General features: G+C 37.9%; 1 pseudogene; it reads left to right on the forward strand.

The window, feature by feature from the left end:
* Positions 1 to 22,442, forward strand: part of LOC121856325 — a 35,201-nt pseudogene extending 12,759 nt beyond the window's left edge.
* Positions 22,443 to 23,430: the final 988 nt, after the last annotated feature.

Genomic DNA, 23,430 nt, shown 5'->3' on the forward strand with positions numbered 1-23,430 from the left:
AGGAAGCATTTTGGCGTCATGTAATCGGTTATAATATTACATGCATGATTATATTATTAGTTGTAATGTTATATAATATAGGCTTCTGTTCAGCTCCGTTTATTTTGCTCATATTTTGTAAACATGGATCTTTTATATCACTTATGTAACACCTACACAGCTGCCAACAAATACGTCATCTTATGGCAGTTACGTTTTTTGACAAGTAAAATAATATGGTACACAAATAAACAGACGATCTATATTCAGCTCTTTCATTACTTTACTTGTCAATAATAAAACATCCAAGAAAGAACTGTACTGTAATATTATCTGAAACATCGTCAAACACGTTTCAGCAACCATACAAGTGAAATGACAATTAACCCCCTAACCTGATACTGAAATCGATCTTCTACTGTACCAGCTTGCCGTATACAGACTGTTAGCACCTAACCATCGGCAGCAAAACCTTACTTCCTGTTGGTATGATTTAGAGAAAAACGTAAGGTTACTGTACAGTTACCACCTTGGGGAAGCGTCGTCGTTGTTGCCTCAAGTTTTTGTTCAACTCAGTTGTCTTACTCGAGCGGTGGTATCCGCCAGCGGTGGTATCCGCCAGCGGTGGTACCCGCCAGCGGTGGTATCGTTTAATGAACCTCCGGCTCTCCCATTTTTATATCGCAGTTTACCGCAAGAACGTTTCTTATGTAACATAAAACATATCTGTAATATATAACTATAATATGTAATTCAATAACTAAATAATCAGTCAAAACATCGTGAAATATATAAATACAATTATAAACATACCGATATACAGGTAAGATATATCCCGAAATAGTTCCTAACTTTTGATTAACTAACATTAACATGAACTCTTTTACCGCTAAGGTTCTCGCAACACTTGTACGCATGTAAGAGTGAACAACATGAAGAGGGTTAATGACTGATAACTTCCTTACCCCCCAAAAATATCATCTAATGCCTCGTGGCTTATCATGTGGTGAAACTTTTAGTGACAAAACGTACACACTATCCTACTCTTTATTATATATACAAATTTAATCATGCCCAAAATTATTAATCTCTAACCTAATTTAATAAATCTTGGGTTACATAAAACCTTTACCCCTCTCTAGTTCAATCGCTCTTACCCTGGATTGACTTATCCCTGGACTTGGAACCTAACCAAGGATAATCCTAATTCACCTCAACATCATAACATAACTTAACCGAATCTAAACAAACTTTAACGTCACCTAACCTAACCTAGATAAACTCTACCATAACAGCGGTTGGCAGTCATCGGCCAACGAGCTGGATTCACCGGAGACAACATTTCATCCGGCCCACAAAACTATTTGCCTGGTCCCGACTCATCAGTAGCAATAATTGATTCATTATTATATTGGTTCAATGTCTGATTATGAAAATGAATAATGAAATATGATAATATATGTAAACCTTAACCATCGTAGTGCTAATGATCAACAATCAATATTATTTAAAGGGTTAACTTTAGTTCTACATTTTGGCTCCGATCCGGCACCATTGACCCGGTCTGCTGGCCGTCAACCCAGTCTCAGGTTCATAGACGGTGTTAGAAATGGCCTCTGTCCTGATTGATATACTGTATACAGTACTGTATATACTTTATATGGTAAGAAAAAGCGCTACTGTATATTTGACTTATTTCAAGTGAGTTGTCTTCTATGCTCTGAGAGTGTCCTGGTGTTTGTTGTTGTTAGGACTGAAGGAAGTTCTATAAATCTCACCGTTCAAATTATTTAAGTTATTACTTATAAAGTTCATAACCAATGGTAACACCTGAAATTGAATATTCAATAAAGTATATATTTTATATTTAACTGTTACTGTTCTTGCAATAACAGAAAGTTAGGCTAGTAGTCTTTATTATAACTGTTATTATTATAGCATGTTGCTAGTGACAGCAATTCAGTTCTTTTATCTCCCTGTCTATATAAATACCAAATACTTTATACGACTCTACTCATATTGTGCTCCAAATAACTGGAAATTGTGTATCAAACATATATATATATATATATATATATATATATATATATATATATATATATATATATATATATATATATATATATATATATATATATATATATATATGTATATAATACTGAATGCTATAGTAAATATTACTATAGTTTCTTAATCAAATAATTTTTCCTTCCCAATTTAACATTTTCCCTAAGAATTTATTGTATGTTTGTGTCCTTAATTTTCCATGAAAATCTGTCTTTTATATTATGATCAACAAATAAGATTGTAATTCAACTGTATCTTTGGACTATGAGACAAAACTTGGATATTTCTACCAATTTTTTTCCGATAAGTAAGAGTTCTACTCGATCTATCTCCTATTGTTTTCTTTAACAAATATAAGAGACGCCAAGAGTTATTTCCTTAATCATTCATCATCACATCTCAAAAACCTGCTAAAAGGAACACCAAGATGACTGCCAGTAATAAATTTCCTATAACACAGACCTACCCTAGGACCCTGACCTAACACGTCCACACGGCATTACACTGTTGGAGGTGTCTCGGGTACATTCATTACAGACAAATCATCCCACTTATCTCGGCCTTCACTAAGATGAAATAAAAACTAACGACACTCGTTATAAAAGTCTTAACCAATAGTCGCATAATTTCATCTTCTATTGTACCTCACATACTCTTAACAGTATTGTGTCAGCTATCACCTCCTGAACTAGCTTAAGACTCTAAATATTCGGATATCATTTTGTCCTTTGTACATCACATCCTCAACCTCACCAAGCGTCTCAAAGATTACAGGTCCTCGTGATACTCTGACTCACAGTGGGAAAGTTTTGCTCGGTTTGCGCTCATCACCTGCGTTGACGGAACTTAAGAGACCAATTCTTGGTCACTAGTTTTACTTATACCTGTGATAATGCTTACCAACAAAATTATTATTTTTTTTTTATATGAACAACAGTTAGAGTAACTCAACAAGGCGCATCGCTCCGACTGCCAAATATCGCTATGACTCTCAATGTACTTTCTCTAACATCCCGCCAACATTTCCAAGCAACAATATGTCACAGCACAGTTTACCGCCAAAAGTGAAATCCACCCACAGAATTTTAGGAAAGTTGTCAAACGGAAATCAAATCTGTCATCGACGGACGGACTGACGGATTGTCAGACAGCATTATTTATATTCCCTCGAACTATCGGCCCTGTGATAAAAAAAAAGTTTAACGTGACCCAAGGAAATAAAAAATACGAAAAAATATAGCTAACAAAAAAGAGAAGAGTATAAGATTAATAAAAATATGCGATAAAAAGATAAGAGCGTAAGATAAAAGTAAATAATTATGATGTACTGTACAGTTAAAAGATATGACGTTATTAAGATAAATATGAAATTGATAAAATTAAAATAATGACAAAAAAATATTAAATAAAACAGATGATATAAGCGAACATGACGCAACTGGGTTATTATCTGAACCTGTAGACACAACCCTTCAGGTACCGCACAGTACAGGTGACCTCTGCACAATATATAAATTTATGGAAGCATCTTACCATCATCTAGGTGAAGACTTCAGCTGTAACATAATTACTGTATACTTTAACGTGTACTTATACAAGACTTAAATATCTTAATAAACAAAGGTAGTACAGAGATACAATAACCCCCATAAACAATAACAATCATATTTTAGTGTTGCACATGTGTTAACGATTAACTGTACCCTGAAATATGAGCTTATCCAAAGGTTTAACTATAAATTGATTTACAACGAATTGGGTTAATCTGTGATCATATACGGTAAAGTTAATGAACAAACAGGGCCATGAAAAGATGGTCGGACAAACGCCCTCGACCTATATATTTCCCCACTGCCGGTGATGGGAATAATTATCATAATACACATCTATTATCACTTTGGTGAAGACAAAATTGACTCCATGTGTTATGTAACCAGATGGAGTTTTTTGTACCTGTAATGTATACTGTAATAAGTTTTGTACTTGTGTTTTATATCTGAATAAAAGATGTTGATTGTGATGATGAACACAGTCGTGAAAGCTTGACTGACTAGTGTTTAATTTTCCGCTCTAAAGGTTTTTTCCGTTTCGGAAATTTGTGCAGACCGATATTCTTGTTTTCTTATTAAAAGAGAAAACTTACCATCAATACAGTATATTTTGTTTGTTAATATATTTATTATTAGAAGTAGTACTGTAAAGCAGTATCTGGTCTTCATATTTATTATTCTTAAATTTATTAATTTTACAGATATTAATAAATAATAATAGTTTGATTATTATTATCTCAGTTATGACAACATTGTGTAAGGCAGTAGAGAACGCCGGGTGTGGAGCCGCCGTCCACACTGTGGTAGGTGACAACGTCTTCGCTCCGGTCGATAACCAGTGATAAATTTGGTGAGAAACACCCAAGTCGTCACCCACCATCACTTTACATCTTTTACTCCCGTTATATAATACATTTGTTTTTTTCTTACCACCAATAAATATGTAAGTTTTTAAACTACACGAGACACCTATTTTGCAACTTTACGGATTTCGTCTTTATGAGCCACAAAAATTGTTTTTTTTTTAACTACTCCCGCGTTTTTATTATACCTTTACAGATTTTAAGGAATGTTTTAATGTTTAAAAAGTTTCATAAACTATACAAGATCACTATTTTGTAGCTACAGATTTTGGGGGTTTTGTGGACTCTTTTTTTTGAACTAAACAAGTGAACGCTCTTATGTAACTTTAGGTTCTAATTACCTTTATGAGTCATAAAAATTTGTTTGGGGAAGTACAAGAGAGCTGTTTTGTAACTTCACAAATTATAAAAAAAATATTTCACGAAAACGATATTATTTATATTAGAAAAGAGCCCTTTTGTGTTAGTTGTTTTGATATTTACAGATTTTTCAATACACTTGATACAAATACATAAAAGTAATAAATAATAGAGGACAAAAGACAAAACTGAGAAATAGAGAGAGAGAGCTGTGCAGGAGCAAGAAAAGGGGAGAAAAGATGGATAATGAATGCAAAGGGAGATGTCTTACGTGATTGGTGGCAGGACGCTCCGACCCCGAAAGTTTTAGCCTAGTCAGGTTAGCGAGGGGCCCGAGGACTCCTGCACTCTAGGCCAGGGTTTTCAAGGAACTGTTGAGGTAGAAGACCCATAGAGGATGTGAAGTGGCTGGGGGATCAAGGGGGGCCGTGGCTTACCTTCTGTAAGTCATCAAATAAACAGGTTAAACTTCAGCGGCTCAAACTAATAAAGTATTTACATATGTTTAGCGATTAACTAAGGTCGAGCAGAGATTAATTATGGAAAGTTTAATACTTTTTTTTAATTATTAAATAAAATTATCTCAGGTGGTAGCTCTCACAGGGCCAACTAATATGCAACTTATATGCGAGATAAATTAATGTGCTAAATAAATTAATACATGTGTCTGTTTCTGTGCACTGTAGTCATGTTTATAATCTTAATACCTGTACTTTCACCTGTAGCTGTGCTGTTGTTCAGAATTAAAAGAGAATAAATATAATATATAGGAATGAGGCGCCGAACGAACCAGACAATAATGTGAGGGACCGCAACGTTCTTGCTGAAACATATGGGGGTGGAAACGTCCTAGGCTATAATATATTGGCTCAAAACGTTGAAGGCCAAATCGTACCGCATCCAAAAACTAGGCCACATCGTCATAAGCTAAAATAGTCGGACTCAAAATGTTCAATATTTAAATATACGGGAGTGAACATTGTATGGAATAAAACACACAAGGCAACAGCGTCCCAGACTAAGCCTACGGCGCCTAGACGACGCGTAGAGGCCCTACGCTCATACATACAGTACAAACCGAAAACAAAGTTATTATCAAGAAGGCGAGGATGTTTTAAATATTCACCCCCGAGACGCCCTAGTTATTATACGGGACCCCAACGTCCTTGACTATGAAGCATACAACAACAAGACGTCAAAACGCCATATGATAAAATAAATATATGGAACCTCAAATGTCTTAAGATATAACGTACGCCGCCAGAACGTCATGGGCAAAAATATACGGGAGCTGGACGTCCAAAGACTGTAACTAACGACGCCAGAGTCCTCAGGTAAAATGTATGGAGCCTCTGTGTCCTTGGCTATAACGCACCACGCTGAAACATCAATAGGTTAAAACAGAGGACCTCGACGAACAAACTAAACGGCGTCACACCTGGCATAAGCTAATATGGACACAGCCGAAACGTTCAGCGCTGAATAAAGAAAACGATGCGCCATCAAACAGAACATACGGCACCGAAACACACTAGATTTGAAAGCTGAGCGAGCGAACATTTTAGTGTATGATGAACTGACAGATCACAGGTGACAAGAGAGGACAGCCCGCGACTGATGAGTTGCGGTCAGCTTAGTGCGCGTAGCACCGCGCGGAGGTTGCGCCTCGGACCCTTGTGAGGAGAAAAACTGTGTTAACGTTATTGCTTCATTATTATTATATATTTTGCTGCATTATTCATTATTTATCTTAAACTTATATTGACTATTTTTCTTAATTATATTTTATACTGAATTTATAATTTCTACTTTTAAAAAATTATGCCCAAGTATACAGTACAGTATATATATTTAGAAAAAAATTATTTATATTCCATAATTTATTATAACCGTGGCCAGATAATGACACTGTACTGCGCAGGTCTTGTGCCACGGCGGCCGTTTTCAGTTGTCCGCAGTCATCAATGGAATTATAAATTAATTTAAAAATATGCTTTTAATATGGCAATTCAACGAAATAATATATTTATAAATACACGAGTGTGTGTGTGTATATATATATATATATATATATATATATATATATATATATATATATATATATATATATATATATATATATATATATATATATATATATATACATGTGTGATTGTTGTTAGAAAGTTTTATCACAAGGACAGATGACTTGTTAATTGTGCAAGAGAAAAAAGCGATGTCATTATACTTCCGAATTTTGGCACATTTTACTTTTATTACAGCAAACTGGAGCTTCTTCCTGGAACTAAATCGAGTTAATAAAATATGGTGTATATATATATATATATATATATATATATATATATATATATATATATATATATATATATATATATATATATATATATATATATATATATATATATTAAAGGTAGACCCTGTATAACAAAGCTGAATTTTGTATTTAATAAATACATCATTAAATTTGTAAATATATACTGACATTAATTTATCTTCTCTTTATATAAGCGACACTTCCCCTTCCATAAACAATAAAAATTTAAAATATTTAAATTTTCAGTTCTGAACTAATTTCCGAATAAAAACAATATTTTTCATCCTGATCAAATATCTGTTGCTGTATATACTTTGGTATTGTCATTTACAATATATAAATTACCTGTATATGTAACATGTATCAAACTATGTTAGTGTGTATCCTGGGGGTTATACCTGCCAGCATCCCTCACCTAAGATACTTAACATTTAGTAAACACAACTAAATTATATTTCTAGCAATGTATGTTGTCGCAGAGAGTCGGGTGTTCATTGTCTTAATTACAGCTACCAACAAGTAAGTGGCTGATATCATTAATTTTTTCTTCGTTATGTCCTGCTGACTTCCAGGGTCATATTGAGCGCCTGCAATGGGTACTTCGTTAATTCAAACAATGTTTGTCTGCAAATCTTCATCCCGATATATATATATATATATATATATATATATATATATATATATATATATATATAATATATATATATAAACATGAAGGTTTGTATGTGTGAGTAAACAGCAGAACTCGCTAACCATCTAACAGCTTTGCTATAGCAGTGGATGAGTCATAACACTAAAATAAAAAAACTAGTCGTAACAAACACATAAATTACGAACACAATTTATTACTTAAGATTCTAAAACGTAAGAATCAATTCCTAAACAATATTTTCATTAATGAAAATGAGGGTAGCAATGCCAGTTTATTGTCGGGAGACTTAAACAAACAACACGTGTCACGTTTTACAAAGAGACACCGAAAAGGAAAGTCTTGTATTAACTCTTTACTCCTGGGAGGCCCCATGATACTGGCAATAGGCCTAAAACATGCCCAACTTACCCGCCGAACACAAATGCCACAGAAATAACATTATTAAGTAAGATGCTCTACACCCAACATACTATTATTATATAATTAAAAACTAACGATATTATAAAAATAATGACATTGTCTCCTTTGTTATTTACAAACACATCCAAATCCACAACTCACTACGCCGAAATTTAAAGAGACCGCTGGCTTAAAACGATAGAAACGCATGACAAACAAATACTTCCATACCATATAAAAATTATGAGTAATTATAAGGCAATAAATGAAAAGCTACATGTGTTAATCTGTAGCCTCAAAGCGACAAAAAGAGACAGGGTCCAAGGGCCCAGGACGAACCCAAAACAGTGAGAGAGCGCGAGCCTGTCCCCGGGCCAACACTAGCCGCCTGAATCGATACACAGTAAACACGCGTTCTCCGCTAGGCGCCAAAGCTTATACTCATCGACACTACATGTTTTCACGCGCGACACGACCAGCACGAAATGCACGAGTTGAAAGATACATGGGTGTGAGGGTTGGCCACTCATCTGGGAACAAGAAGTCGCGTTCTACAGTGTCTTGGGGTTTGTGGACTACAAGCGGAGGGGGTTTAGATACTGTGTGGGCGGTTTGTTTTGTATTTTACCCCCATGGGGATATGGGTGTGCTATTAGGCTCCTATGGAAAACGTGGTAAAATACTCCAGAATGGTTAATAAAATGTATGTACTTACCATAAAATTAGGAAGCACTGTTTGAATCTTCTGGTCCTGTTGTGGTTTAAATTCGATGTTTTCTGGATTCTATCACCAATTCACGATTTCACGAAATTTCCCCTTAATCTAATATTGTCCTTAATTACGTACAGTCCAAGTATTTGCTCCAAAATGGGATTTCTAGAGTTCAGAAAATTTAATGTGATTTCGGTGGTAAGAAGGGTAGTTTCGCCAACAATGTCTTCAGAGCAGGAAAGTCAGGCCAGATTTGGTAGTTTGCGAGTGATTGTATGATCTTCACGTCAGTTCAGATCAGGTAAGCGTTTGAGCTGGCGCCCTGTTGTTGTGATGCTGGCAGCCTCTGAAGGAAGCGCGGGGAGAGATGATGTTGGAGGGAGAAGATGCGTCTGTCTCCTCTGACGGCAGACTGTCAAGTGGCGCCCGTCAATGCTCGTCACTCGTGTTGGCTCCTCCCTTTGTGGCCCGGAGCTGCGCAGGGGCCGCCGGGAACCGAGACGCAACTCACCCTTGCTTCCACTCCCTATTGATTTTAAGAAGCCCTTTCGAGTTTTATGAGCTTGGAAATCGTAAACACGTGATCTACATTAATATATGAACATTTGAGAGGTTTGATACAACGTTATAATTAGAATTTACTTCACAAAAATAGGTTTTTCAAAGATTTGGCGAGCACACCTAGCGAGCATATCAGCCCCATAACGAAGAGCTTTGAAAAATGAAATGTACTTTATGAAAAAGACAAAATCGTAATAAATACGTCATCGGAACAGTACCGTATTATAAAGTTTAACCTTTCGCGTCATTAATTGTCCGTATCGTACACCCTCAACTTTGTATCACCTATTTTTCGGCCAGAACCCGAGGTGAGATAGTCGAAATGAATGAGGCTACACATGGTGATAACTGTCCGTTTTCTATGAGTAACTGCTGGGTGTTTGGCGACGGGGAGGAGCGACTGTCAGTCTTAGGGAGGACGAACCTGCACAAAAATACACACCACTACCGCTAAATTCCTATCCAGACCTGTTGATCGAACATAATCAATAGCACATTAACCTCCTAAAGCAGTGATATAATTCCTACCGTCGAAAATTCGCCTCCAGCAGGCTCGTAAACGGCTAGAAGGCGATCATATAAGGCTATAAATCGTGCAGTACTGGTGGTCAAGTTTTCAGCATTCGTACGCGACTGGGCTGTCCTTACCTGTGTGTTGGGCGGCCGCTATACCTCAGTCCTCAGCTGGCGCGCAGAGGGGTCAGTAGGTCGCTCCGTGTAAACCCCGGCCCAGCACGTGGTGCTTTCCTCCACCACCACCACCACCACACCTCATCCTCCCACTCATGCTGGGTTAGGTTAGGATAGGTATTACGATTTGGAACACTATTTAAAAGTGTTTCCACTGCAAATATGTATGTCAACACTCACCTTCCAACTCATGTTGGGAGGAAGTGTACATGTCGTGTACACCACTGTAAACAATATTTACAATTGCTTCCATTGTAAATATGTACACTTGCAGTCATTCCCTCACTTACTGTGAGTTACAAACTGTAATATATCTGGTACAATTATTGTAAACAGTACTTTCGTCCTGGTTATACAGTACAGTACAATAGGATCTAACGTTCTTCGTGTTAAGTACAGTAGCAAAAATATTTACAATTACTTCCACTGAAAATGTGTACATAATTACAGTACAGTCCCCCCCTCCTAGTTACATCAAAGGGTGAAACTTGCATCAGGATTCAACCGACAACCTATTATAAGTAATCTTTAAAATTACTAAATCGTAAGTATGCACACAGCTTTCCCCCACGGTGGTATGTAATATATACCACGCTATGAACATAATTTGCAGTCATCTAAAGCCCATATACACGGGTTCTCCCTCACCGTGATAGACAACCTAGAATAACACTGCAACAGCAATTACAACAGTTCTTTCATTAGTGTTATGTCATGTACAGTACTACAGTATATGTTATGGACATTAACTGTAACAGTCATACGAAATACCTAAGATGAACTCTACAACAAGAAACGCCCAGCATGAGAACACTCACTGGTCAAGGCTACAAGTTTAGACCATCGGCTACAGTACTTGCTAGAAATGGTATTTCAAAGTACTTGAAAATGTTCTAACTCATATCTCGTCTATTTTGTATTCTCGAAATATATATTTATATACCGCACATACTTTGCAAAGGATATAATTACCCGTGAAATATTTAACAATTCATATGGACAAAATATATATTAAGGATAATGCAGCATCTCGACTTTAATTGATTGATTGATAATGGTAATTACATCGACTTTAATAATACTGTTTTCACTTTGGTGCAAAAAACGTGCTTCTCGTGGCGTCCTTCTGTGTTGATTGAAAATTGCCATCAACATTCATTATCAACATTACAGGTATTAACTTTACGGCCCAAAGCAACAAAAAACACAGGTCACAGCAACACTACACAACAGCCATTTTTCAGATGGTAAGTCTCTAATGAATTTATAGTAGAGATGTAAGTTTTTTGCGGGCTGACCAAATCGGTCTATTAACACAGTACATGTTGACCCACTGCCTGTCTCTTCATCTACGAGTCTGCTTTTGATACCGTCAGTGCGTGTGTTTGCGTAAGGAAGACATGAACAAGAATACTCTAAGAAACAGCTCAGGATTTTAGCTACACTTGGGATATAAGACAGTAATACGATTTCAGATAAGTTAAAAATTTATCATCTTCAGTCACCTGCTACAGGGAGTTATGACAACCGGAGTTTCTGGTGGTACGGGAGGGACTGTTTATACCCGTGCACCTCTGTGGCCAATCTTGTCCCTCCTCGTTAGTGGAAAGGACCGGGAAAATGTTGGCTGTCAGCATGTGTCCATCTTACTTATAAACGAGAAATTTAGAGAAAACTCTGAACTTATCTCTATATCTTCGGAAGTCTTCGATAATGAGCATATTTCGCTTTATTTTGCGGCCATTTTTGTTTCCCAGTGCGGGGCCGCTTCGATTCTATGAATGTAATAACTCAACTAACATCGAGTTTTGCTGAAACTTGGTGTTTGAATTTAACCCAAGAATATCTCGATTCAGTAAGATAGTCAACATGGTACTTGTACTAGTGTGAGAAGTCAGGCCATAATTCACCTGTTTATCTTATTTGGTGACCAATAAAGGCGGCTGGGGACCCGGAGCTAAGGAGTCATCTGATGCACAGCCATACACTAAATCTGACAGGTACGCACAACAAGAGACTTTATAAACACCCCTCACAGCGATAGAGAACTTTAACAATACTTATATATTTAACAAGTAAATTAACTTCCGCTCAACCTTGTGGGAATTGTGAAATAGATTCCCTCATTCTGCCCGAGTTTGGCCTCCGGGGCATAAGTTAAAAACCGTCTCTGTTATCTGCATAAAACTTGATATACAATTTAGTTTATCAATAAAGAAATGCATTTGTTATTAAGGTTAACTAATAACTACAAGGACTACTAAAGAGTGTCAATGTGCTCTTGATATCTTAAATACACACTAAATGAAAGAGATATCTATGCAACAGGTACAATAAAATAGTTTGGTTATAACTTTGAGAACTATATGAAAAGTTTCTTGCAGACTGTAATTTATCATCATGTAGCTATTTGTGTCATAAGAGAATTGACCATAAGTTTCTGTAAGTGATGCTTCGCTGCAAAACTTTACTGACAGAAACGTTAGCTTATCCTTACTAATAACAACAACGACCACGGCAATAACAACAACAACAACAACAATAATAATAATAATAATAATAATAATAATAATAATAATAATAATAATAATAATAATAATAATAATAATAATAATAATAACAACAATGACGACGACAATGATAATAATAACAGTAATACTAATACAGTAATAATAATAATACCACTACTAAGAATAATACAAACATACAGTACAGTACATTTACTAATTTTATCATTAATAAGAACTTGGTTAATTGGCCGTGCCTGACGTGCATCAGCAAACATAAACTTATAACATTAATTGACTTCTATAACTGACCATTTTTTCATTCAAATCCCATCACTTTCTACACTTTATCAAAATTTTACCTTTAAGCCCTACGTGACTGTACGGGTGTGTGACAGTAAGATGCGTAGTTCTTACGTCTACAGAAACTCCCTTAATGTGATTATGAATGTGCAAATGTGCAGCGTAAATATAGTGTAAACACCTTAGGTAAGCATTGTTATATACTGTGTAGTTGGAACTGAAACAGGTGGCAATTAAGTAACCAAATTCCATCACCCAAAACCATACAGTACTCTCATACACAGAATATGAACGCCTCGAACCCTTGAGGGAAATATGTAAACAGCAAGGTGTGCACAATGCTGCTTTTTGATGAAAAATACCAGTAGTCATGATAAGTGTTGGAAAGTTACCCTTCTATTTTTCCAAGATTTTCAATGACTAGAAACCATAACTTTTACTAATAAATGAAAATACATGGACAGTATTGACACAATTTTCAGAGATTGAAACATTGTTCTTAATAAAATCTTGGAGGCAATTTTCATGTTGATATTTTGATGGACTGTGACACTTGAGGTGAAACTATGAAGGTGTCTGACATGTTTAACTGCTCAGGCTCAAGTTATTAAGTGAACATATGCCTCAACCTTCTGTTTTGTAAACAAAAAACCAATAGTTTACCTTGTGTGTGTGTTGGGCGGAGGAGCAGTTGACGTCACCAATTTCAGTCCTTTTCTTCCTCACTGTTTCTTCACGTTGTCTTCTTTGCCTCTTGAGGTGAAGTGACATAAAAATACGACTCGTGTGTGTTGACTACAACACAACACAGACACTGGGACCTACTCTGTAAACATGTGCGTTAGTAGAACTGATCCCTAACATAAAGCAGAACATTTAACGAGCCTCGGTGTGTCTCACTACCTGAAGTTGGCACCGTTATAAGTTTCCAGCAGTGGCGGGGCAGGTGTTAGTACAGTACAGTATAACAAACAACATCTACAGTAGTATCCTCCCCTGACACACCAAGGCTCACGGGTCAACAAATCACAAATCTGTGGTTTATGGACCTGCAATCTTGTTAATTAATTCAAATTTAATATATTAAACTAAACATTCAATTCTCTTTAAATTTGGATGTGCAAATTTTAAAAGTGCAACGCACTGCAAAATTAATCAGTTAAGCATCTAAACCGATAAATATGTACTTACGTCACCCCTTTGTTGATGCCGCGTGGACACGGAGGTACAGTATCTCAGTCTTTGGTGTGAGCTCTCCTCTAAGTGCACTTTATATTTTGGCTGCTTATTAATTCTTGACTGGTCACCCTGTAAAACAACACAACATTAGATGCAGAATATATCCGTGTCCCTCAAACGGGCTGCTTTATGAATCAATTAAAATTATGTATTGTACTGTACTTAAAACACTCTTCCCTGTGACAGTCTCCCATACCCGGCCTACCTGATTCACTTAGCATAAGCTTTACGATAAATGAAACAAAATTTTACTCGGCTGTATACATGTTTGTCACTAATGCAGTCAATGACGTAGGAAAATAATATTTTTGTGATAAGTTGCTAAATCCTATCTAACCCACTTCATATAACCTTCTTAGACTAAAGTCAACGAAACAGAACTAAGTTGGGTGAGACAACACATGGTATTGTTACGATCATTCTTAGAGAACAATTGTTCACACTGACTTGGATCATCTTTGACCTTTACTACCAGCAGTAATATCACCCTTCTGACGTCAGTAAATAAGAGAGTAGTTATACATTCTCAATCAATCATGTTTGAATATTAGCAGTTTTCATCTTTTGGTCCCAAGTTTAGAAGATGCCTTAATATTTAGAAAAAACTAAGCCTAGATACGAAATAATTTGGATACTCGCTCGTTCCACACTGTGTACTGCTTCCTACACAGGTAAGTTTTCTTAAAATCATTTATTTAATAAGTTACGTCGTATTCATTAGTGTTGCGGTCGCCTTCGCTAGCGGCCACAAAGTTCAGTACAGTTATCACATGTAGGGAAGCTTCGCCCACCATACTCACTTCATCACATTCTCCCTGTGTGTATCAACCGTGCGTCGCCGACAACTGACATATGAAGACAATTCAGACATGAAAGGAGGCAGAAAAGTGTTTAACTGGCGGACATGAAAGTGTTTATTACAGCGGCCGCTCACGGAAAATAAACCCACAAAAACTTTCAACATAAAATGTTTTGTAAATCTGTAATCCTGATATGAACGTCATTTTAATTCTTATACATCATTAAGCTGTGTTCATTTTGTTTTTGTTTTAGGAACTTAAATTTTTACTGTCTTATAAGCAACGTAATACGAATAGACCAAAAGCACCAATGCATAATAACATATAATAAACAATAAAGACATCTGTTTTATTACCTTCAATCTTAGGTTAGTAATTTATTTACAGCTAAAATTTCCTGACGATGACATATCCCTCCGTTACTATACAGGTGGAATTAACGAACGAGAGGCCATCGGCAGGGAACCATCTTGACTCATACAGTACACATCAACCATCCACATGCACTACCGGTACCAAGTGGAGTGTACAAGTGTTACAAACTGACGGACGGGTATACTGTACATAATTACGTCTATATATACGGATTGACGGACTCAAAGAACACAACATCATATTTGACACAAGCACATCGCTCATCTATTACTGATAAAAGGTGCGAAAATCTCTCAGTGAGTGAACGCTGATGACCGTATACATGTATGGACTTCTTAAATATATAATAACGGGCTGACGTTTACTGCAATATTAAACTAGCTTTTTTAAACACTAAACTCCACGGAGGAAGTCATTGAGATTGGTGGAAATTAATAACGTGTAACATGTTTCGTACAGACAGACGGCGTTCATCTGGTATCCTTCTGGCCTTACCAGTCACAGGATGAGCATGGGGGTGCACAATAAACTACCTGCTGGTCGCGGCAAAATTCACAATTACTTCATATTTGAAGGGAAATAATGTAGTGGCTATTAGGATGTCACCCACAAATTATGATCCCGCCTACAAAAAAACAGACGACAATTGACAATCGTCAAAAAGTATTTAATTATACTATGCAACCTCAGGCCTCACGTAACTTATTGTATACTATTGTGGGTCCCATAGCCATGACTGCTCGTTAGTGAGTGTGGATACAGCACACTGTATACTGAGCCTTCGGTACACAAGGAGGCAGCATGGCCGGTACTGACCTCGATCGCCTTCACTTCCCAAGCTGTAAACTTAGGTACCCATTTATAGCTGAGTGAACTGGGAGCGACCGGGAATCGAAGCACCGATCCCCGGAGCTGAAAGTATGTGCCGTATCCACTGCACCGCCGCGCTCCTTATTAAATAAGAAATGGCATTAAAGAAAATCCCGGACAAGGTGAGGCTCTGGATCAAGAATCATAAACAGGCAATCATGGACCTGGTATACGTGACGTCACCAAACCTTTAGCGAGCTGTTACCGTACAGTTCACTGTTGACCAACACTGTCACTCAGCCATGGACTAACTCTTATTCTTAAGTCTAAACATATAGCCGTCCTATAGGGCCTGAATTGAATTCTTGATCTATAGGGCAGGTGTTTACTCCTCTCTGGCACATGTGTAGGTCCTGATTTTCACTACCTAATATATTCAACATCTACAGTACAATCTTCAACACATCGTAATGGCATTAATACTTTTTTCTGTATCTTAATTTCGGCTTTATATGTTTGACACTTTCACAAGAGCAGTATTACAAAATACATTTCCCAACAATATTTGTAATCCTCTATTGTTCCCATTTACGTTATACAAAGGATTGATCACTAATCGTTGTTGTTCACCTGTAACAGGAAGCTGTGTGACAACTCTTTTTACAATTCCACCATCTTACAATATTACCAACATACAATTTCGCAAAATTCACACACATTCGAGCATGATTTGAGTTGATTAGTCCTGCCCCACCATTACGTCCACTAGCCTTCAATCCTATCCCGATTTACCAACTTAACCCAACATAAACTTAAATCTAAACCTGTATACCCATCTAATGTGCTAACTTAATCCTGACCATACCAAGGAGAGGACCAATCAGTGTACGCCATTCCCACAAAGAAGTAGAGTCCGCCAAATCACTTCTGTCAGAGAGCTGCAATTTACCTGCAGTTGTCTTGCATCTATTTTTGTTCTATCTAACTTTACGCCACTGTCACCTGAAGATGACAGCTCCCGGCTGTAACTCTGCCAAATATCACCTTGGCACAGGTACAGTACATCAAGCTACCCCTCTCTACTGTATACACTAACAATACCAAGTGAAATTTCACTGAACAGTGTTTGTTTTACAATTTTAAGTACGGACATAGAGACAAGCGTACGTAATGAGGTTAATCATACAAACTATGTAAACTTTACACCAACAGATGGACTTACCGCAGCTTAACTTGGCACTGGTATCTCGCCCATCCATATACTGTACACAATCTGAACCAACTTTCAGAAGACGTCTTAATTTCTCACACACACTCACACACGCCCTCAAGCGCACGCACACACACGCACTGACGCGCACGCTCGCACGCACACACGCACTGACGCGCACGCTCGCACGCACACACGCACTGACGCGCACGCTCGCACGCACACACGCACACAGGACTACTGCACTATCCTCGTCATCGCCACCTCCTGCCCACCTCGCGCAGTCCGCCACTACAACAAAATTCAGCCCATAAGAGCCCGCACTGATGTTATACGAACAGCACCATCCCATCTATTGTTAAAATAATAAACAGCTCCTGATTTATGTACTGTACAGCCCTGTAAATGTATTGAAAGTATATTATTATGTCTAAATCACATGTAAGTTGGTATAGTTTCAGCCACCGGCTACAACTCTATTAATAAACCGTTTATTAATATTACTATTATTATTATTATTATTATTATTATTATTATTATTATTATTATTATTATTATTATTATTATTATTATTATTATTACACACACACACCAATCGCTATATCCGCCCTTATCCCTAGGAATAAAAGAAATATATACTGTACAGTGGCATGCCAGGCTCTTTGCAAGTCTGAGTGGGTCTTGTTGGCGACATTTTGTTAGAGGTATTTCATTCTCTCTTGAGGCTAAAAATGCTGAACATGGTGTTTCCCGGTGACGCTTTCCTCGCACAATATCATATCCCAGTGTAACGGATTGCGGCAGAATTCTTAATTGTTTGACCGATATGTTTTAGCTTTGTAAATTGGATAAGCAGATTACCGGTAACTGAAAACAGATGATAAATAAATGGACAAAAATGTTTTGCCAATATATCTACGCTAAGCCCACTAAACAATGTAAACATATAAACATCTGGGGTACGGCCGCTCCAAAGAGAATACTGTATATAGATTGAACACTACAGTACTGTACAGTATACTTACAATGGGTTTATGGCGAGGAAAGCACAACCTTACAAGAAGCTTGTCTAGGGCACAGTTGACAGGATAACGTCACTGTTACTGACGTTCCTGAATGATCTTAGTCCATCCTCGAAACCTAAAACAAGATAATGTATACAATTAAAATGGTAATAAATGAAGCACAGCTTATCTCACATAATAAAATGTATCCTTCATACCTGCATCATATTGAAATCAGGTTTAATACTAGTAAGTCTACTAATACTAACGGATTGCTTAGCCTAAAGTGTAGACATTGAAAACGATGAAATTACAATAGTGTAAAACATATTGTCACACCTACAGTAGGTTGAAAAATAAGATTTATGGAGGCGAATTTTCACACTATAACCTCCATGACTGCCCTGCTACTGCCTCAGGGCGGTTTTGTTATCAAACAACTAGCTCGTGCTGCACTTGTGTTCATGTTTTAGATACATTTGCTTGGTCTTGCCACTGACGTTTTCTTGCAGCAATCACATAGACTCTTGGAAACATTGAAACACTTGAATTCAAATGAAGAAAAAATTAAAAGGTATCATTGATAAAGTTTGTTTTGAAATACTGTATGGATATAACTATTATCAAATGAGGTATTTCCTCAATTTATCGGTAGTAAATTTTATTCAACAAGCGGATATACAACGTGATGACGTATACATGTGTTCCTATATGGAGAGAATGGCAAATATTTCCATCTGCTGTTAGGACAAATATTGGGCTAGATGAGTGTTATGCTGTAGATAATGGACATCCTTCCCTCTCAAATAAACTAAACTAACCCAAATATTTCTTAATTATATATCACTTACACCTCTGACAATATAATTGATTCTCTCCTTTCATGATTCTAAAGTTAAACGAACAGAAATTGGCTTTGAAGCATCAGTGTATAGAAAACCAACTTTACAGGACTCAACAAAACCTTCATTCATTCCTTTAAACATATCTGGTGTTCACACAAACAAACAGAGTATAATATTTTTGTTCAGATTTTCTCAATAGGTCTGTACGGTATAACCCACTACATCAAGTCACCACCACTTCCTGGTAATATTCACATGATGTATGAGAAATGGAGACGTTACGTTCTTTCTTAATTTACAACACCGAGGAGACAAATTATTACACACCAACCAAAACGGAAGCCTAATGTTTGTAAATGAGTATTTGAGCATTTCCCGAGAAGGGGTGAATCTGGGAGTGAGCACTGGTAATGATCACGCTGACGGGAAGTTAGTAGTTGTCAGTGGTGATGCTAGCTCAGGTGGGTGACGACCCGAGCAGAGGTATTGTATAAGTGGTCGTCTCAGGGGCACAAGATTGGCATGACACTGAATTCGTGTGTGTGTGTGTGTGTGTGTGTGTGTGTGTGTGTGTGTGTGTGTGTGTGTGTGTGTGTCGTATACCGTTTCATATCTTAATCATTCAATGGGTAGAGCGTTGTCTGTAGCTCCCAATCATTTCCATATAAAAGCAAGTCTGATTTATTCCTACCCTGCACCAGCGTTAAGTCAGTGAGTCGGTGACAATTCGTAAGTATGCTAAGCACTTCTCTAGGCACAATCAGCCCAATCATTCCTCACCGCACATGACGTCCAACCATTCCATTATGTTCAAGTAATAGTCCAATCCGTCCTGTAGGTACAGTAAAGTAACAACTCCAGTGCCTCCTTCAAACACAAGTAACAATTCCAGTGCCTCCTTCACCCACAAGTAACAACTCCAGTCCTTCACCCACAAGTAACAACTCCAGTCCTTCACATACAAGTAACAACTCCAGTCCTTCACATACAAGTAACAACTCCAGGGCCTCCTTGACACACAAGTAACAACTCCAGTCCTTCACACACAAGTAACAACTCCAGTCCTTCACACACAAGTAACAACTCCAGTCCTTCACATACAAGTAACAACTCCAGTCCTTCACATACAAGTAACAACTCCAGGGCCTCCTTGACACACAAGTAAGAACTCCAGTCCTTCACATACAAGTATCAACTCCAGTCCTTCACATACAAGTAACAACTCCAGGGCCTCCTTGACACACAAGTAACAACTCCAGTCCTTCACACACAAGTAAGTAACAACCAGTCCTTCACATACAAGTAACAACTCCAGTCCTTCACACACAAGTAACAACTCCAGTCCTTCACATACAAGTATCAACTCCAGTCCTTCACATACAAGTAACAACTCCAGGGCCTCCTTGACACACAAGTAACAACTCCAGTCCTTCACACACAAGTAACAACTCAGTCCTTCACACACAAGTAACAACTCCAGTCCTTCACATACAAGTAACAACTCCAGTCCTTACATACAAGTAACAACTCAGGCCTCCTTGACACACAAGTAGAACTCCAGTCCTTCATACAAGTATCAACTCCAGTCCTTCACATACAAGTAACAACTCCAGGGCCTCCTTGACACACAAGTAACAACTCCAGTCCTTCACACACAAGTAACAACTCCAGTCCTTCACATACAAGTAACAACTCCAGTCCTTCACACACAAGTAACAACTCCAGTCCTTCACATACAAGTATCAACTCCAGTCCTTCACATACAAGTAACAACTCCAGGGCCTCCTTGACACACAAGTAACAACCCCAGTCCTTCACATACAAGTAACAACTCCAGTCCTTCACACACAAGTAACAACTCCAGTCCTTCACATACAAGTAACAACTCCAGTCCTTCACACACAAGTCACAACTCCAGTCCTTTACAGACAAGTAACAACTCCAGTCCTTCACATACAAGTAACAACTCCAGTCCTTCACACACAAGTCACAACTCCAGTCCTTCACACACAAGTCACAACTCCAGTCCTTCACACACAAGTAACAACTCCAGTCCTCCACATACAAGTAACAACTCCAATCCTTCACATACAAGTAACAACTCCAGTCCTTCACATACAAGTAACAACTCCAGTCCTTCACATACAAGTAACAACTCCAGTCCTTCACATACAAGTAACAACTCCAGTCCTTCACATACAAGTAACAACTCCAGTCCTTCACACACAAGTCACATCCCCAGTCCTTCACACACAAGTCACAACTCCAGTCCTTCACATACAAGTAACAACTCCAGTCCTTCACACACAAGTCACAACTCCAGTCCTTTACATACAAGTAACAACTCCAGTCCTTCACACACAAGTCACATCCCCAGTCCTTCACACACAAGTAACAAGTCCAGTCCTTCACACACAAGTCACAACTCCAGTCCTTTACATACAAGTAACAACTCCAGTCCCTCCTTCACATACAAGTAACAACTCTAGTCCTTCACATACAAGTAACAACTCCAGTCCTTCACATACAAGTAACAACTCCAGTCCTTCATACAAGTAACAACTCAGTCCTTCACATACAAGTAACAACTCCAGTCCTCCCTTACAAGTAACAACTCCAATCCTTTACATACAAGTAACAACTCAGTCCTTACACACAAGTAACAACTCAGTCCTTCACACACAAGTAACAACCCCAGTCCTTCACATACAAGTAACAACTCCAGTCCTTCACACACAAGTAACAACTCCAGTCCTCCACATACAAGTAACAACTCCAATCTTTCATACAAGTAACAACTCCAGTCCTTCATACAAGTAACAACTCCAGTCCTTCACATACAAGTAACAACTCCAGTCCTTCACATACAAGTAACAACTCCAGTCCTTCACATACAAGTAACAACTCCAGTCCTTCACACACAAGTCACATCCCCAGTCCTTCACACACAAGTAACAACTCCAGTCCTTCACACACAAGTAACAATTCCAGTCCTTCACACACAAGTAACAACTCCAGTCCTCCACATACAAGTAACAACTCCAGTCCTTCACACACAAGTCACATCCCCAGTCCTTCACACACAAGTAACAACTCCAGTCCTTCACACACAAGTAACAACTCCAGTCCTTCACACACAAGTCACAACTCCAGTCCTTTACATACAAGTAACAACTCCAGTCCCTCCTTCACATACAAGTAACAACTCAAATCCCCCCCTCCTCAAAGTAGTTACTCCTCCAGCATCACATAATATATTCTACCCCAAGACTTCAACATCTCATTCACTGACTCTGTTCACCTTTTTTTTAGCGTGGTCTACCCCTGGTCCTCGTACCTCCAATTACACGATGATAAATCTCCTTCACCGACCTACCACCCCGTTATTCCTCTTGCCTCCAGGTACCAGCGCAACGACCTCTCATCCACGTCACTTTCTAATACCTCCCTCTCCTCACACGTCTTCTACTCGTCTTTATTCTTGTTCACCTTTATATTCCATCTTTCATCCGTTTATCATGCTTTCTGTTTATTTTTTTGTTGTCCTTAATTACCACCATTAAGGGTATTTATGGAAACAGTGGTCAAGTTGTCCCTTGGGTCAATAGTTCGCTGGCACACCCTTAGTTCACCCGGCTGCGAATGGGTACCTAACTTTACAAGAAGGGGAAGTGATGATGGTAGAGTGTAGTACCGGCCACGCTGATACCCCTTCTGTATGTGAAAGGCTTGTTTACAATATCCGGTATCCGCACAGGCACTACCGTACTAGTTTTTATATTTTACCATCTTTTGTCATTATTTACCAATGGTTGAATATTTCCTGATCATCTTCTTATCTTTCTCATGTTTTCATCATCCATTGTAGTTCCTCTTATCCACGTGACCTTTTAATGCCTCTGACTTTCCACACTCAACCAGCGCAAAAACTACACTAAGTTACGTCAAAATCAGGCGACATGGTTTTGCGATATTTCACACACACACACACACACACACACACACACTAAAATAATACCAACTAATCTCATCACTCCGTTCACAAGGATAAATGAACTTGGATAATGAATACACAAAAATACTTAAGGCCAATAACTGAAAAACAGCAGCAGCGTCAGGAACTTATTCGGAGATTAAGCAAAAGCTAACAACCACTACCACCTACTTCAGCAGCAGCAATTACTGCAACT

The sequence above is a fragment of the Homarus americanus genome, unplaced genomic scaffold, assembly GCF_018991925.1.
Source record: "Homarus americanus isolate GMGI-L3 unplaced genomic scaffold, GMGI_Hamer_2.0 scaffold48220, whole genome shotgun sequence".
Lineage (NCBI taxonomy): Eukaryota > Metazoa > Arthropoda > Malacostraca > Decapoda > Nephropidae > Homarus > Homarus americanus.